Source organism: Hyla sarda, chromosome 1 (assembly GCF_029499605.1).
Source record: "Hyla sarda isolate aHylSar1 chromosome 1, aHylSar1.hap1, whole genome shotgun sequence".
NCBI lineage: Eukaryota > Metazoa > Chordata > Amphibia > Anura > Hylidae > Hyla > Hyla sarda.
The window spans coordinates 120,928,882-120,948,208 of record NC_079189.1 but is presented as its reverse complement, the minus strand read 5'-3'; the positions used below and the strand labels follow the sequence as shown (position 1 = coordinate 120,948,208).

General features: G+C 41.6%; 1 protein-coding gene across 3 annotated transcripts in view; it reads right to left on the bottom strand.

Moving 5' to 3' along the window:
• Positions 1–19,327, bottom strand: part of HAND2 (heart and neural crest derivatives expressed 2) — a 45,915-nt gene that overhangs the window by 20,400 nt on the left and 6,188 nt on the right. For 2 of the 3 annotated variants that reach the window (XR_008852724.1, XM_056551712.1), the window contains exon 1: positions 765–875. The exons of the other annotated variant lie outside the window; for it this stretch is intronic. The gene's annotated coding sequence lies outside the window, so the exon portion shown is untranslated. Of the gene's footprint in view, positions 1–764; positions 876–19,327 lie in introns of those variants that run through there. 3 annotated transcript variants of the gene reach the window in all.

Genomic DNA, 19,327 nt, shown 5'->3' with positions numbered 1-19,327 from the left:
TTACAAATCTGTTTGCATCTTTCTGGCACCAATTGATAAATTAAAAAAAAAAAGTTTTCCACTGGAGTACCCCTTGAACCCCTTAAGCCCTTTTTAGCAATTCTGACCACGGTCGCTTTGTGCATTAATAACTCTAAAACGCTTTTACCAAATATTCTGATTCTGAGATTGTTTTTTCGTGACATATTCTACTTTATTTTGGTGGTAAATTTTTGGCAATACTTGCATCCTTTTTTGGTAAAAAATCCCAAAATTTCATGAAATTTTTGAAAATTGTGCATTTTTCTAACTTTGAAGCTCTCTGCTTGTAAGGAAAATGGATATTCCAAATAAATTTTATTTTTATTCACAAATACGATATGTCCACTTTATGTTGGCATCATAAAATGGACATATTTTTACTTTTTGAAAAAATTAGAGGGCTTCAAAGTAGAGCAGCAATTTTCAAAAATTTCATGAAAATTGCAAAATCTGAAGGGACAGATGTTACAGAACTACAACTTCCAGCATGCCTGGGCAGTCTAGGCATGCTGAGAGTTGTAGTTTGGCAACATCTGGAGGGCTACCGTTTGGGCACCACTGTAACAGTGGTCTCCAAACTGTGACCCTCCAGATGTTGCAAAACTACAACTCCCAGCATGCCCAGACAACCTTTGGCTGTCTGGGCATGCTGCGCGTTGCCGTTCTGCCCTAGTGGTTGCCACAGTAAAGATCGCTTTACTTTCACTTTCATTCCTCCCCTCACCCCACTGTCGTTTCCCTACCTGAGCCGGGATCTCCGCTGTCTCCAGGATAATCTTCGGTCCCCACGCCATCTTCAAGTAAGGTACCGGTCTCCATTTCTCCCCCCGTTCTGCCCTACATCCAGGGGTGGGCAGAACGGGAGGTTGCCATGGCAACCTACTGTCCTGCGCTGCCATTGGTCAGAATCAGTTATGACCAATGGCAGGGCATAGGAGGAGATCGCAGCACTGCGACCTCGCTCCTATCCCTCAGGATAATCAGGGCTGTCACTGACAGCTCCGATCATCCCTATTTTCCGGGTGATCGGGTAACCAGAGACCCGATCAGCCCGGAATAGCAGAAAATTGTGTGGTAGCCCTTGGGGGGTGTATGGTAGTGGTGGTATGGTATAGGTATAGAAGGGGTTAAGGTTAACCCTAGAGTTCGTGACGCCAGGCTGGGGGCTGGTATGCTGAATCAATGTTCCGGCCTATCGCCGCCCTTCCCAGTAATGATAGGTGCATAAAATAACTGAAGGTCCACAAAGAGATTGAACTTGAACTTGAATAACTTTTTACTGAAGTGCTTGCAATATCCACGGCACAGTAACAGTGTCATACAAACAGTCCTTAGGTTGCTTAGTGACTGGCAGTTGTAGCGGACCTTGAGCTAGATATATAGGGGGAGATTTATCAAAACCTGTGCAGAGTCCAAGTTGCCCATAGCAACCAATCAGCTTGCTTCTTACATTCCTAACAAGGCCTGTGAAAAATGAAAGAAGCGATCTGATTGGTTGCTATTGGCAACTGGGCAACTTTGCCTCTGCACAAGTTTTGATAAATCTCCCCCATAGTCTCTGAATTTAGGGAGAGATTTGCAGATCTGTCTGGATTTAGGGGAGTTATTATGTCCGGTGATGCTGCAGAGTGTCTGGGAATTGATACACTCTATAATTAAATTGTTCAGCCGTCGCCGCAAGGCTCAGGCCTAACTCACTGCGATAATTGCTGCGCAGGTCTTGCTTGCTTGCTTGTCCAGGAACAAGAGAGAGAGAGAAGATGGCCGCCGCTCCCTTATATGGGCAGGGGGCAGGGGGCAGGGTGAATCGGATCGGTCCGAACATCTGCCATTCACCATTACATGGTGTAATGGGATTGCTTACGTCACAGGGCCTCCAAAGGTCCTCAAGCTCAATACCATAGAGTTCACCTAGTCACATGACCCGCAGGTCCTGCAACGCTATGGAAACAAGCAATTAACCATTTATTTACAGATAAATCATTACATTTACATTAACCTTATATAGACCATTGGTCTACTAGTAGAAATAGAGGCGACAAGGGTTTAAATAAGTGACAGGGATCCCTACATCCTAGGGACTCTGTGGGGACCCACACATACATAGGTACCGTATAGGATGCGGTACCGGGACACCACAATTGCATGTTTAAATTGACATGCGATTTTCTGTGATCGCCGACATGAGGGGTCTCAGGACCCCCCTCAGCGATGTGGCGGGATGCCTGCTGAATGATTTCAGCAGGCATCCCGGTCCGGTCCCCAACCGGCTAGCGGTGGGGACTGGAATTCCCACGGGCGTATGCATACGCCCCACGTCCTTAAGGACTCAGGATGCAGGGTGTATGCATACGCCAGGCGTCCTGAAGAGGTTAAGCAAGCTGATTACTAGTCGAATGAGCATTTCAAGGAACTCTCTTTCCTGATAATTGGCCTGTGTAAAAGGACCAGTAATCACCTGACTAGTGAGCAAATGCAAATTTTTTTGGCTAATTGGATTTTTTTGTGTTTGCAGCCAATAAAATTGTTCTTATTGGCTGCACATTGCCCTGTGTAAACTGTGGATCTGTGGCGGAACAACAATGAAGATTAAGGGCCACATGATTAATCGAGCCATGTAAAAGCTTAGAAAAGAAGTGCCGATCACAGAGAGAAGCACTCATTATTCTCCCTCCTTTGGCCTATGTAAAAGAGCATTTTTTTCCTTAAAGGGGGGACCAGGTGCTCAGTGATTGTAGGACCAAATCCAAATCAGCAGTCGAATCCTATACACATTTGAGGGCCGATATGACCAGAACCTCCCAAAAGAAATTTCGAGAGGTTCACTCACATCTTTCCAAACCGTTAGCAGCAGGTTCTTTAACCTGTTAAGGACACAGGGTGTATGGGTTCGTCCTGACACCCTGGTACTCAACCCCTTAAAGACGCCAGACGTAAATATAAGTCCTGGTGAGCTGGTACTTAACGCACCAGGACGTGCATTTACGTCCTATGCATAACCGCGAGCATCGGAGCGATGCTCGGGTCATGCGCGGCAGGGCCCGGCTGCTGATAGTAGCCAGGGAACCACCGCTAATGGCGGACATCCGCGATCGCGCGGATGTCTACCATTAACCCCTCAGATGCCGTGATCAATACAGATCACGGCACCTGCAGCATCGCGGTCACTAAATTGGATGATCGGATCGCCCACGGCGCTGCGGCGGCAATCCAATCATCCAGAATGATAGGCGGAGGTCCCCTCACCTGCCTCTGCTGCCTTCCATGGGTCTTCTGCTCTGGTCTGCTATCGAGCCGACAAGAGCATTAGATGACCAATAATACTGATCTGTGCTATGTCCTATCCATAGCACTGAACAGTATTAGCAATCGAATGATTGCTATAAATAGTCCCCTATGGGGAATATTAAAGTGTAAAAATAAAAGTAAAAAAAATTTGAAAAACCCCCTCCCCCAATAAAAACTTAAATTGTTCCATTTTCCCTATTTCACCCCCAAAAAGTGTAAAAATATTTTATATTCATATTTGGTATCGCCGCGTGTGTAAATATCCGAACTATTAAAGTAAAATGTTAATGATACCGTATGGTGAACGGCGTGAACGTAAAAAAATAAAAATCCAGAATAGCTGCTTTTTTTTAAATAGCATTTTATTCCCCCCCAAAAAATAAAAAAAAAGTGTGTTAAAAGCAAATATGGTATCAATAAAAAGTACAGATCACGGCGCAAAAGATTAGCCCTCATACTGCCACTTATATGGAAATATGAAAAAGTTATAGGTCTTCAAAATAGGGGGATTTTAAACATACTAATTTGGTTAAAAAGTTTGCGTTTTTTTTTTAAAGCACAACAGTAATAGAAAAGTACATTATCATGGTATAATTTTAATTGTATTGACCCAAAGAATAAAGAACACATATAATTTTTACCGTAAATTGTACGTTGTGAAAACAAAACCTTTAAAAATTAGCAAAATTGTGGTTTTCTTTATAATTTCCCCCTACAAATAGTATTTTTTTGGTTGCGCCATACATTTTATGGTAAAGTGAGTGATGGCATTACAATGGACAACTGGTCATGCAAAAAACAAGCCCTCATACTAGTGTGTGTAAGAAAATATAAAAGAATTATGATTTTTTTGAAGGCGAGGAGGAAAAAACTAAAACGTAAAAATAAAGTCCTGTACGCCCATGGGAATTTTGATCAGCAGGCACCCCGTGCAAATGCCCAGGGTCATCAGACCCCCCCATGTGGGCGAACGCATTTGCGGCGATTCCGGTGATGTCACGTGTGACCCGCTGGCCCGGAGATACATGGTGATTGGGGGTGTAGGATACCCCCCCCAGGATCACTGTTATTTGCCGGACCAATAGCAGCCGGCAGGGGAGGGTTTAATTACTTCTTCTTGCCGCTCTGCTGGCTAACTGAGTTCAGTCAGCGGGCAGAGCTGAAGAAGGAGCCAGGGACCCCCCTCTGACCAGATCGGAGCCCCTCAGGGAAGAAGACCCCTTGTTAGAGCAGGGAAAGAATACACTAAAGGGACAGGTAGGACTGGAAAAAAAAAAAAATTCCAGACAGTACTGGTGCGGGGACATGCTATACAAGACTCCGCTTTACAGTATGGTCATGACACAGAAGCGGTCGAGGCCATTTGGAAATGCCTGAATTATGCAGATAATGCGGCATGTCCACCCCGAAGTGATCCCACCTATGACCGGCTTTACAAAGTCATCGATCACTTTGGGGCCAAATTTTTGGAGGCCTACGTACCGCTCAGGGACCTCTCGATAGATGAGTCTTTTATCAGTTTTAAGGGGAGACTCATCTTCCGCCAGTATATTCCCTCAAAGGGGCGCGGTATGGCGTGAAGCTCTACAAACTTTGTGAGAGTACCTCCGGGTACACTTACAAGTTTAGAGTGTATGAGGGACACTATTCCCGTATTGAACCCCCAGAATGTTCCCCACTCTGGGTGTTAGCGGGAAAATCATTTACGACCTTGTGCACCCATTGCTGGATAAGGGTTACCACGTGTACGTGGACAACTTTTATTCCAGCATCCCTCTGTTTACATCCCTTGCCGCCAGATCCACGTCTGCTTGTGGGATCGTGCGGAAGAACCAGAAAGGCCTCTCTCTAAATTTGATCCAGACACCTATGCCCAAGGGTGAGTCCCGTGCCCTTACCCATGAAAACCTGTTGCTGGTCAGGTATAAGGATAAGAGGGATGTCCTTATGCTGATCACAATTCATGGTAACGGCAGCTCACCTGTCCCTGTGCGAGGTACCACAACATTGGTCCTCAAGCCTGATTGTATTCTGGACTACAATCGGTATATGGGGGGAGTTCATCTCTCTGATCAAGTCCTCAAGCCATAAATGGCCATGCGCAAAACACGGGTATGGAACAAAAAAGTTGCTGTCTACATGGTACAGTTTGCCATGTACAACTCTTTTGTATTGTCCCAGCACGCTGGCAACACAGGGACATAACTTCAGTCCCAAGAAGAAGTCCTAAAGGCCCTGATCTTTGGCGACCGGTAAAGAGCAGGCCAGACTTCCCAAGGAACTGAAGTTATAGGTGCCAGGATCGTCCCGGCCAACACTTTCCAGGTGAAGTCCCCCACACTGGAAAGAAGGGACGATCTCATAAAAGATGCAGAGTGTGTAACAGGAGGGGACTTGGGGACTTTTTTATGTTGCCTGAAATGCGCATCGCTCTCTCTCCACCTGAGCATGGTGCGCATTTGAGGCTACAGGTTTTGGATGGCCAAACACATCACATTCCCAGAATGATTCAGAGCATAGGGTTTGAGGTGGGCATATTTTTTAGTTTTGGCTATGCTCTGGGTCATCATTCTGGGAACATAACCTTTTTTATGATTTTACATCCCACTGTACCCCACTTTAGTTACTTAGTGTACCCCATTTTAGTAATTGTCCCATGTAACGTTTAGTAATTACCCCATGAAACGCTCCTTGAGGGGGATGCTGCTGTTCTGGCTCCATAGGCAGCTATGTAAAAACTCAAGGCCCTTGACTGTGCACCCGCAGAGCTGCTAACGTCCAGATATGAGGTATGTCCTTACTCCAAAGAAATCTGTTTACAAATTTACAGTGACATTTTCTTCTGTAACCACTTGTAAAAATAAAAAATTTGGGGTAACCCCAGCATTTTAGTGTAAAAAAACAACCCAAATTTTTCCTTTTCCCATCCCACTTAATGAACTTAATGAACATTTATCAAACACCTGTGGGGTGTTAAGGCTCACTGTACCCCATGTTACGTGGCTTGAGGGGTGTAGTTTCCAAAATAGTATGCCATATGTTTTTTTTTTCTGTTCTGGCACCATAGGGGCTTCCTAAATGTGATATGCCCCCCCCCATTTCAGCAAAATTTGCTAATGTAATTCTTTCTCTTCTGAGCATTGTAGTGCGCCCTGTAAAATTTGGGGGAAATCAGCATTTTAGTGAAATTTTTTTTCAAATAATTTACACATCCAAATTTAATGAAAAGTCGTCAAACACCTGTGGGGTCTTAAGGCTCACTGTACCCCTTGTTACGTTCCTTGAGGGGTGTAGTTTCCAAAATAGTATGCCAAGTGTTTTTTTTTTTTTTTTGCTGTTGTGGCACCATAGGGGCTTCCTAAATGGGACATGCCCCCCAAAAACCATTTCAGCTAAATTTGCTTTCCAAAAGCCAAATGCGACTCCTTCTTTTCTGAGCATTGTAGTGCGCCCACAGTGCACTTGATGTCCATATGGGGTATTTCCATTCTCAGAAGAGATGGGGTTACAAATTTTGGGGGGCATTTTCTCCTATCACCTCTTGTAAAAATTTAAAATTTGGTGGAAAATTAGCATTGCAGTGAAAAAATAATTTACGCATCCAACTTTAACAAAGAATCGTCATACACATGTGGAGTGTTAAGGCTCACTGGACCCCTTATTACGTGCCTTGAGGGGTTTAGTTTCCAAAATAGCATGCCATGTGTTTTTTTTTGCTGTTCTGGCACCTTAGGGGCTTCTTAACCTCTTAAGGACTCAGGAAATACCTGTACGCCCTGAGCCCGGTCCCGGTGTTTAAAACTGGGTCACGCCGTGACCCCGCATCACACCCAGTCGGTCCCGGCTGCTAGTCATAGCCGGGACCCTGGGCTAATAGCGGGCGACACCGATTGTTGTGCCGCACGCTATTAACCCTTCAGATGCGGCGATCAAAGTTGACCGCCGCGTCTGAAAGTGAAAGTAAACGCTTCACGGCAGCTCAGTGGGGCTGATTGGGACATCGCGATAAAATCGCGATGTCCTGATCAGCTAGGACTCGAGCGGAAACACCCTTACCTTGCCCCGTCGCATCCAATCTGGGTTTGATTGCTTCAAGCCTGAGCTACAGGCTTGAGCAATCGAGCCCCTATCTCACTGATCCATGCAAAGCTATGGCTTTGCAGGGATCAGGGTAAAATATCAGTGTGTGCAGTGTTATAGCCCCCTATGGGAGCTATAACACTGCAAAAAAAAAAGTTAAAAAAAATTAACAAAGGTCATTTAACCCCTTCCCTAATAAAAGTTTGAATCACCCCATTTTCCCATTAAAAAAAATGGCGTATGCGCAAAAAAATTCCAAAGTCCAACATACTGTATTTTTGGTCACTTATTATATCATAAAAAATTGAATAAAAAGCGATCAAAAAGTCCGATCAATGCAAAAAAATTTACCAATAAAAACATCAGAACACGGCGCAAAAAATGAGCCCTCATACCGGCCCGTACGTGGAAAAATAAAAAAGTTATAGGGGTCAGAAGATGACAATTTTAAACGAATAAATTTTACTGCATGTAGTTATGATTTTTTCCAGAAGTACAACAAAATCAAACCTATATAAGTGGGGTATGATTTTAACCGTATGGACCTACAGAATAAAGATAAGGTGTCATTTTTACTGAAAAATGCACTGCGTAGAAACGGAAGCCCCCAAAGCTTACAAAATGAAATTTTTACTTCAATTTTGTTGCACAATTAATTTTTTTTCCGTTTCGCCGTGGATTTTTTTGTAAAATGACTAAAATCACTGCAAAGTAGAATTTTTGAGTCCAAAAATAAGCCATCATATGGAATTTTATGTGCTAATTTAAAGGGTTATGATTTTTAGAAGGTGATGAGGACAAAATGAAAATGCAAAAACAGAAAAACGCTGAGTCCTTAAGGGGTTAAATGTGACATGCCCCCCCAAAAACATTTCAGAAAAACCCACTCTCCAAAATCCCACTGTCGTTCCTTCCCTTTTGAGCCCTCTAGTGCACCCACAGTGCACTTGACATCCACATATGAGGTATTTCCTTGCTCGAGAGGAATTGGGTTACACATTTTAGGAAGATTTCTCTCCTTTTACCCCTTGTAAAAATTCAAAAATTGTGTAAAAAATTAAGATTTTGAATTTTATCCTTCAATTTGCTGCTATTCCTGTGAAACACCTAAAGGGTTAACAAACCTTTTGAATGTCATTTTGAATACTTTGAGGGGTACAATTTTTAATGGGGTCATTTATGGGGTATTTCTAATAAGAAGGTTCTTCAAATCCACTTAAAAACTGAACTGGTCCCTGAAAAATGTTGAATTTAAAAATTTTGTGAAAAATTGAAAAATTGCTGCTGAACTTTGAAGCCATCTGTTGTCTTCCAAAAGTAAAAACATGTCAACTTTATGATGCAAACATAAAGTAGACATATTGTATATGTGAATCAATATATAATTTATTTGGAATATTCATTTTTCCTATAAGCAGAGAGCTTCAAATAAAAAAAAAAAGCTAAATTTTCTATTTTTTCATCAAATTTTTTAATTTTTCACCAAGAAATGATGCAAGTATCGACAAAATTTTACCACTAACATAAAGTAAAATATGTCACGAAAAATCAATCTCGGAATCAGAATGAAAGGTAAAAGCATCCCAGAGTTATTAATGCTTAAAGTGAGAGTGGTCAGATGTGCAAAAAATGGCCGGGTCCTACACTGAAAATTTGCTGGGTCCTTAAGGGGTTAAGCTTTGTAAGCTGTGAGAATCAGACTTGTTTTTACAGCACATCCCACAGTTACTAGATTTGATTGAGATTTGGAAAACTTGGAAGCTGTGTCAGTATCTTGAACCATGTTCCTCACACTATTATGTTAAAGAAAATTCTTCATCAGACCAGGCCATTGACGTTCATTGCTTGATGGTCCAGTCAGGGCCGGATTATCATTGGAGCTCCTGGAGCTCCTGCTATAGGCCCCCTGCACCCAGTGAAACAAGAGGGCCCCTGATATGGCTGGCATTAGAGGGGGGGGGGGGGGCAAACAGGGCCCTGTGCAGCTGCTTGATGGTCAGAGACAGGAGATAGCAGCTGCCTGCAGTGTCTAGGACTGAGCCTTGCTGCGGAGGTTCAATCACACAAGGAGCTGCCGCTGATACATTTTATTGCTATGGGTTTTCTAAAAGAACAACACCCCCCCCCCAGCTCATCTTCATAATCGATCAGTTCTCTGTCCTCTTGCTGCTGTGGTGCTAAGTTAAACAGCTCAGCAGTTGTAACGAAGAAGGCAGGGGGAGCTGCACCATGGGAATCACTGTCCTGTTACTAAGCCCATGTATTAGGAATGGACCACCTAAAACAATGGTGGGATCCTTCCTCTCATGAGCTATACTGGCTGCTGCCTGCTTGTCCAGTGCTGCTTTGGAGGATTCATACCAGGCCATTAAAGTTCACACTACATGCAGTATATGGGGTAAGTTACTTTTTATGTGAGGTACATGGAGTTATTCATTTAGTAATGGCATTGTGCAAGTTGGGTGAGCCATAAACAGTATGTAAGTCTGTAAATAACAAAATATACATGTTCATCACTCCCCATGAGCTGTTATATTACATTATCCTATAGAGACTGGTGTGCCCTCATATAACTACATAGATAACTACTCAGTATGCGTGTACCTACATCATCCCCCTCTCATGAGCTGTTATATTACATTATTCTATAGAGACTGGTGTACCCTGATATGACTACATAGATAACTACTCTGTATACGTGTACCTACATCATCCCCCTCTCATGAGCTGTTATTTTACATTATCCTATAGAGACTGGTGTATCTTTATATAACTACACAGATAACTACTCAGTATACGTGTACCTACATCATCCCCCCCATGAGCTGTTATATTGTATTATCCTTTAGAAACTGGTGTACCCTCATATAACTACATAGATAACTACTCAGTATACATGTACCTACATCATCCCCCCAGTGAGCTGTTATATTACATTATCCTTTAGAGACTGGTGTACCCTCATATAACTACATAGATAACTACTCAGTATACATGTACCTACATCATCCCCCCAGTGAGCTGTTATATTACATTATCCTTTAGAGACTGGTGTACCCTCATATAACTACATAGATAACTATTCAGTATACGTGTATATACATTATCCCCCCCCATGAGCTGTTATATTACATTATCCTTTAGAGACTGGTGTACCCTCATATAACTACATAGATAACTACTCAGTATACGTGTACCTACATCATCCCCCCAGTGAGCTGTTATATTACATTATCCTTTAGAGACTGGTGTACCCTCATATAACTACATAGATAACTACTCAGTGTACGTGTACCTACATCATCCCCCCAGTGAGCTGTTATATTACAGTATCCTATAGAGACTGGTGTACCCTCATATAACTACATAGGTAGATACTCAGTCTACCTGCATTTACATCAATAGGGGGGAATCACAGTGAATCTGCAGCACAATCCTCAGATGAATTGCGGAAAATTCCAGATTTGTAGTAAATTCTTTTGCCCTGCTGAATCTACTTCACCCAGCTAGTTTTAGGCAAAAGCAAGTGTACTTATATGTAGATTTAGTGATGGGTCTTATCTGCTGTATTTTGCTGTTTATCTTGTGGCATATTTTCTGCAGCTGAGTTTGCTTCCCATTTACTTTAATGGTTAGGAAAAAACGGCTTGTGTGACCCTACCCTTAATACATATATATTTACATATATATGTGTACTGCATGTTAATTCATGTGGTATGTTACATTCTATTTCTTAATTTATTGAGGTAATACAGGGATTGTGCAGCACCTCTCTCTTCTGCGTCATCTTACATTGTGCATGGAGAGATGCTGCTGCCCACTGTGCGCCACAGTTCTGAATAACCACCTGGCACAGGTATCAAGCACATGTCTTAGGATGTGTATGATGCCAGCCAGGTGCTGTGGGCACTGTGCAGGAACATCTCTCAATGCCCAATGTCAGATCAGGCAGAAGAGAGAGGCGCTGCACTTTAAAGTCTAACTATCATTGTAATTAACTTCTGACATGTCACAGTGATGGGGCATTAATGTCACAATGATGGGGTATTAATGTCCCAATGATAGGGTATTAATGTCACAATGATGGGGTATTAATGTCACAGTGATGGGGTATTAATGTCACAATGATGGGGTATTAATGTCACAGTGATGGGGTATTAATGTCACAGTGATGGGGTATTAATGTCACAGTGATGGGGTATTAATGTCACAATGATGGGGTATTAATGTCACAGTGATGGGGTATTAATGTCACAATGATGGGGTATTAATGTCACAGTGATGGGGTATTAATGTCACAGTGATGGGGTATTAATGTCACAATGATGGGGTATTAATGTCACAATGATGGGGGTATTAATGTCACAGTGATGGGGTATTAATGTCACAATGATGGGGTATTAATGTCACAATGATGGGGGTATTAATGTCACAGTGATGGGGTATTAATGTCACAGTGATGGGGTATTAATGTCACAATAATGGGGTATTAATGTCACAGTGATGGGGTATTAATGTCACAATGATGGGGTATTAATGTCACAATGATGGGGTATTAATGTCACAGTGATGGGGTATTAATGTCACAGTGATGGGTTATAAATGTCACAATGATGGGGTATTAATGTCACAGTGATGGGGTATTAATGTCACAATGATGGGGTATTAATGTCACAATGATGGGGTATTAATGTCACAGTGATGGGGTCTAAATGTCACAATGATGGGGTATTAATGTCACAGTGATGGGGTATTAATGTCACAATGATGGGGTATTAATGTCACAATGATGGAGCATTAATGTCACAGTGATGGGGTATTAATGTCACAGTGATGGGGTATTAATGTCACAATGATGGGGCATTAATGTCACAGTGATGGGGTATTAATGTCACAGTGATGGGGTATTAATGTCACAGTGATGATGTATTAATGTCACAGTGATGGGGTCTAAATGTCACAATGATGGGGTATTAATGTCACAGTGATGGGGTATTAATGTCACAATGATGGGGCATTAATGTCACAGTGATGGGGTATTAATGTCACAGTGATGGGGTATTAATGTCACAGTGACATGTCAGAATTTTTCTTCTCTGAAGGTCCCAGTGCTGAGATTTTCACTAGAATGAGGAGACAGAAGTGTGCAGCTGCACATGTTGTGCTTCTTTATCTCTGCTCTGCACAGCTGTAAAAAGTGGTATACAGATTTACAATGGAAGTCTACGGCACTTCCAGAAATTCTGTATACCAGACGTCCCATAGACTTCCATTGTATGCATAAGCCACTTGCCTTAGCGGAGCAGAGTAGAGATAAAGGAGCACAGCACATGCAGCACACACACTTTGGCACCTTCATTCTAGTGATCAGTGAGGGTCCAACACTTCAAATACATTTATATAAACTTCTGACATGGCACTGTGATATGTCTGTAGTTTGTTATAATGATGTTAAACCAGCAAAAAATAAAATAAAAAATAAAAAATTGTATTTGGGCTTTTTTTGTTGGCAGGTTGTACTTTTTATTTGCACACTTTTTTTCATCATATATTTATTATTTTATTATATAATGTAATAATATAATGAAGCAAAAAAGATTAATAAATAATATGTATAGGGTAAAATGTAAAAAAAATATGAAATGTGCAATTTCACAATGCGTTAAAACTGGCATGCAAACTTTATTCTATGGGTCAGTACAATTTCAATGATACCAAACTTGGATAATTTTAGTTTCGGTAAAAAAAAATAATTGAAAGTTTGAAAAAGAAAAAACTGTTCATTGCCGTGTTCTGACCCCTATAACTATTTTTAGCAGAAAACCTCTATTTCTGTCCTGTACACTAAAGAGAGGAGCGCAGGGGAGAAAGAAGAGAGTTGCCTCAGACTTGCCAAATGGCGCCTGTGACCCCTCCCACTGTGGCTGCCGGTTTCAGGTGGCGGTGGGGCGGCGGTGGCAGGTTGTTGGTGTTTAGGGATGTGCCTGTGCCAAGATTGGTGTATTTTGGGGGCCCATCATACTGAAGTGCTTCATCCTCCAGGCACTTAATCTGGCCCTGGGTCCAGTTTGGATCCTTACCTTCTTATTGTAAGCATCTGTAGACAGTGGATATAGGTGTAAGTTAAGGATAATCCTTTGAAAGACACAGTCACGTCTTGTCTAAGGGCTGAATAATGAGTTTGACAACACCCCCTGTGTTGATCAATGTCAATTTCATTCATTGCTCCCTTTTGATAAATATAAGTTTAATAGTTAGTGGTACATGTTTGTCATTGGTACAATATATGAGCTGCATACAAAGTGGTAATGTAAAAACATCTTCAGCCTTAAACGCTTCTCTGTCAGACACTGGCCTGGATTGGTAATCTCCTTCAGGGTCTGAATTTATATAAGGGTCTGAAAATATTTGTGTTGCAGTCTTTAGGTAAAGTGGTCATTACTAGAGATGAGCAAACTTTTCAAAAGTTCGGTTCTGTTGGTTCACCTGTACTGTACAATACACCAAAGATGTGTTTATAACACTGACTAAGAGCCATTAAAGCTCTGTATAACAATGTTCGGACACCTAGGAGTGTATGTCTGTACTTCTGAGCTGTTTGGCTATGGGTACATGGATGATCCTCAGCGCTAACTAACAGGTTAAATATTAACACACACTGCACTAGGGCATTTTTTATGCTTCTTAAAAATAATGTTCTTTTGGGGGTAGATGCCTGCTAATGTTTATATACACACAGGCGGTTCTAAAAAAACAATGGCTTTTTCCAAGTGGCACAAAAATGATCCCTTTTTGAGTAGAAGCAACAGGTTTTGTGCTTGGAAAGTGGAACAGCTATGAAAAGCGATACTCATTCTGGGGCATAGCAACAGGATTGACATCCTGAAAGTGTACAAACGTGAGACAAAACCCTCCATGAATGGCTTTTTCACAATTCATGTAAAATAAATAATAAAATTGGCACAACTTCCAATGAAAACAGATTTTGCACAGACAAAACAGGTGGGGAGCAGTCCCTGCTGCTCTGCTACAAATATTATATGTGTGTGGTCCTACTCCTATTTGTACTGCTTAGTAGTGTTGCTCGCGAATATTCGCAATGCGAATTTTTTTCGCGAATATCGCATATTCGCAAATTCGCGAATGTTCGCGAATATAGCACTATATATTCACAATTACGAATATTCTATTTTTTTTTTTACATAGTTTTTTTTTTCACAGTACACATCACAGTGATCATCCCTCTCTGCTTCCAGCTTGTTTGGTGTAAAAAAGGCTCTAATACTACTGTGTTAGACTGGCGTGCGAATTTTCGCATATGGGTTAAACCCGGTGGCTCCTGGTTGCTACAGGCAGTCAGGACCCACAGCTAATGCTAGGCACCTCCAATCGGAAAGATGCTCGGCATTAACCCTTTAGACACCGCGATCAATGTTGATCGTGGCATCTAAAGTGAAAGTGAAACTTTTCCGGCAGCTCAGCAGAGCTGATCGGGACTATCGCGACAAAATTTCGATGTCCTGATCAGTTTACTGGACGATGGGAGGGTCCTCACCTGCCTCCTCCTCATCCGTTCAGCGATCTGCTGCTCTAAGCCTGGTCAGCAGGCTAGAGCAGCAGATCGTTGAGAACACTGATCAATGCTATGCTATGGCATAGCATTGATCAGTGTAAGAAATCCAAAGATTGCATGTTGTAGATATATAAAAATGTAAAAAAAAAAAAAGTTTATAAAAATGAATTAACCCCTTACCTTAAGTTTAAATCACCCCCCTTTTCCCATTTTTTAAAATAGTATAATGTAATAAAAAAATTATCATTTGTGGTATTGCCGCGTGCGTAAATGTCCGAAATATTAAATTATAAGGTCATAAACCACATGGTCGATGGCGTACACGTGAAAAAATAGCAAAGTTCAAAATTGTAAATTTTTGGTCACTTCATATACCATAAATAAAATAATAAAAAGCAATCAAAAAGTCCCATCAAAACAAAAATGGTACCGATAAAAACTACAAACCACGACTCAAAAAATTTGCTCTCATATAGCCCTGTATGCAGAAAAATTAAAAAGTTATAGGAGTGTAGTAGAATATGACAATTTTAAACATACTAATTTTGATGCATTTAGTTATAATTTTTTTAACCCCTTAACCCCTTAAGGACCAATGACGTACCGGTACGTCATTGGTCCTGCTCTTCTGATATAACGCGGGGTTACACAGTAACCCCGCGTCATATCATGGCGGGCCCGGCGTCATAGTGAAGCCGGGACCCGCCTCTAATAGCGCGCAGCGCCGATCGCGGCGCCGCGCGCTATTAACCCTTTAGCCGCGCGCTCAAAGCTGAGCCGCGCGGCTAAAAGTGAAAGTGAAAGTTCCCGGCTAGCTCAGTCGGGCTGTTCGGGATAGCCGCGGCTAATCGCGGCATCCCGAACAGCTGACAGGACAGCGGGAGGGCCCCTACCTGCCTCCTCGCTGTCCGATCGCCGAATGACTGCTCAGTGCCTGAGATCCAGGCATGAGCAGTCATGCGGCAGAATCGTTGATCACTGGTTTCTTATGAGAAACCAGTGATCAACATAGAAGATCAGTGTGTGCAGTGTTATAGGTCCCTATGGGACCTATAATACTGCACAAAAAAAGTGAAAAAAAAAAGTGAATAAAGATCATTTAACTCCTCCCCTATTAAAAGTTTGAATCACCCCCCTTTTCCAAAAAAAAAAAAAACACAGTGTAAATAAAAATAAAAATAAACATATGTGGTATCACCGCGTGCGGAAATGTCCGAATTATAAAAATATATCATTAATTAAACCGCTCGGTCAATGGCGTGCGCGCAAAAAAATTCCAAAGTCCAAAATGGTGCATTTTTGGTCACTTTTTATATCATTTAAAAATGAATAAAAAGTGATCAATAAGTCCTATCAATGCAAAAATGGTACCGTTAAAAACTTCAGATCACGGCGCAAAAAATGAGCCCTCATACCGCCCCATACACGGAAAAATAAAAAAGTTATAGGGGTCAGAAGATGACAATTTTAAACGTATTAATTTTCCTGCATGTAGTTATGATTTTTTCCAAAAGTCCGACAAAATCAAACCTATATAAGTAGGGTATCATTTTAATCGTATGGACCTACAGAATACATATCAGGTGTCATTTTTACCGAAAAATGTACTACGTAGAAACGGAAGCCCCCAAAAGTTACAAAACAGCGTTTTTTTTTTCAATTTTGTCGCACAATGATTTTTTTTCCCGTTTCACCATAGATTTTTGGGCAAAATGACTGACGTCATTACAAAGTAGAATTGGTGGCGCAAAAAATAAGCCATCATATGGATTTTTAGGTGTAAATTTGAAAGAGTTATGATTTTTTAAAGGCAAGGAGCAAAAAACGAAAATGCAAAAACGGAAAAACCTCCGGTCCTTAAGGGGTTAAGGACTCAGCGTTTTTCCGTTTTTTCATTTTCATTTTTTCCTCATCACCTTCTAAAAATCATAACGCATTTTGTAAATTTTTGGGGCTTCCGTTTCTACGCAGTGCATTTTTTGGTACAAATAACACCTTATCTTTATTCTGTAGGCCCATAAGGTTAAAATGATAACCTACTTATATAGGTTGGATATTGTCGTACTTCGGAAAAAATCATAACTACATGCAGAAAAATGTATACGTTTAAAATTGTCATCTTCTGACCCCTATAACTTTTTTATTTTTTCGCATATGGGCCCGTATGAGGACTCATTTTTTGCGCCGTGTTCTGAAGTTTTTATCGGTACCATTCTTGTATTGATCAGACTTTTTGATCGCTTTATATTCATTTTTTCATGATCTAAAAAGTGACCAAAAATACACTATTTTGGACTTTGGAATTTTTTTGCGCGCACGCCATTGAACGTGTAATTTAATTAATGATATATTTTTATAGTTCAGACATTTTCGCACACGGCAATACCACATATGCTTATTTTTAGTTTTATTTACACAGTTTTTTTTATGGGAAAAGGGGGGGGATTCAAACTTTTAATAGGGAAGGGGTTAAATTACCTTTGTTAGCTTCCCCCCCCCCCTTTTTTTGCAGTGTTATAGCTCCCATACTGACCTATAACACTGCACACACTGATCTCCTATGCTGATCCCTGCAAAGCCATAGCTTTGCAGGGATCAGTCAGATAGGGGCTTGATTGCTCAAGCCTGTAGCTCAGGCTTGGAGCAATCAATCCCCGATCTTATGCCGCGGAGAGAGGTAAGGAGACCTCCGCCTGCGTCCCAGCTGATCTGAACATAGCGATTTTATGGCGATGTCCCGATCAGCCCGACTAAGCTGCTGGGAACCGTTTACTTTCGTTTTCAGACGCGGCAATCAACTTTGATCGCCGCGTCTGAAGGGTTAACAGCGCACGGCACAACGATCAATGCCGTGCGCTGTTAGCCCAGGGTCCTGGCTATTGTTAACAGCCGGGACCTACCTGGTGTGATGCGGGGTCACGGCGTGACCCCGTTTTTCACACCGGGACTGGGCTTAGGGCGTACAGGTACGTCCTAAGTCCTTAAGAGGTTAAAGTAGTAAAATAAAACAAAACCTACATACATTGGGTATCCTTGTGACCTTATGGACCTACAGAATAAAGATATGGTGTCATTTTTACCAAAAATTGCACTGTGTAGAAATGGAAGCCCCCAAAATTACGAAATGGCATTGCTTATTTCATTTCACTACACAAATATATATTTTTTGGTTTTGCAGTAGATTTTGTTATTAAATGATTGATATCATTACAAAGTATAATTGGTGGCGCAAAAAACAAGCCCTTTTATGGGTCTGTAGGTGCCAAATTTAAAGCATTATGATTTTTAGAAGGGGAGGAGTAGAAAACTGAAGTGCAAGAACAAAAATTGGCCTGGTCCTTAAAGGGGTTATCCAGCATAAGGTGATTTTATTAAGTACCTGGCAGACAGTAATGCACATGCTTAGGAAGGATCTGCACTTGTCTTGGGCTAAATGGCTATGTTGTGAGATTACCATAATACTGTGGCTAGCTTTCTCTGAACTTGTATTTCCTGTTTTCAGTTTTCTTGTTTGCCTACAAATCCCATGATACCATTTTCCTCCTTCCCACACATCAGCCACCCCACCCATTGAAACATAAATGAGCTGTAGACCTGTGGTTTTCAATCAGAGTGCCTCCAGCTGTTGCATTACTTGCAGATTGCTCCCTCCACCCATTGAAGCAGACAAACTCCCTTTCATCAGCTGACTAGTGAGTCAGGTCTCGACCGCATTGCAAGCTGGGAAAAATCCGAGATAGCAGTCATTTTGTATGCTGGTAAAAATAAATATTGGGATGAAAATTACATAAGAATTGTGAGGAAACCATCACACACAGGTACAGACACTATATTATGAACTACACTAACTTTACAGCCCCTGTAGCATAGTCAAATAATAAAAAAAAAATCCCAGAATACCCCTTTAAGGTCAAAATGGGCTTGGTCCTTAAGGGGTTAATAGCCACAACGCTTTCAATTTTCCACTTACAGACCAGTATGACGGCTTGTTTTTTCCGTCACCAACTGTACTTTGTAAGGACATAACTAATTTTGCCACCAAGGCTATGAATAAAGAAATAAAAAAGCTGATTTCAAGTCATCTTTATTTAAAGTGATGCAGGGGACATCAGGAGGGGAGGGATACAGCGTGATCAAGCAGTTGTACTGCGAAACAGCCCGTCGATATCTGTCAGGTCCTTCGGAGCTGATTTCTTTATCCCTCCCTCCCCTCCAGATGTTCCCTGCATCACTTCAAATAAAGATGACTTGAAATCCGCTTTCACACGTGGTAAGTGCAACGTCCTTCTTTTATTTAATTATACATAGACTTGGATTTCTATAAACGTTAGCACCACCACCACTTATCCCTAGCCTACCGCTACT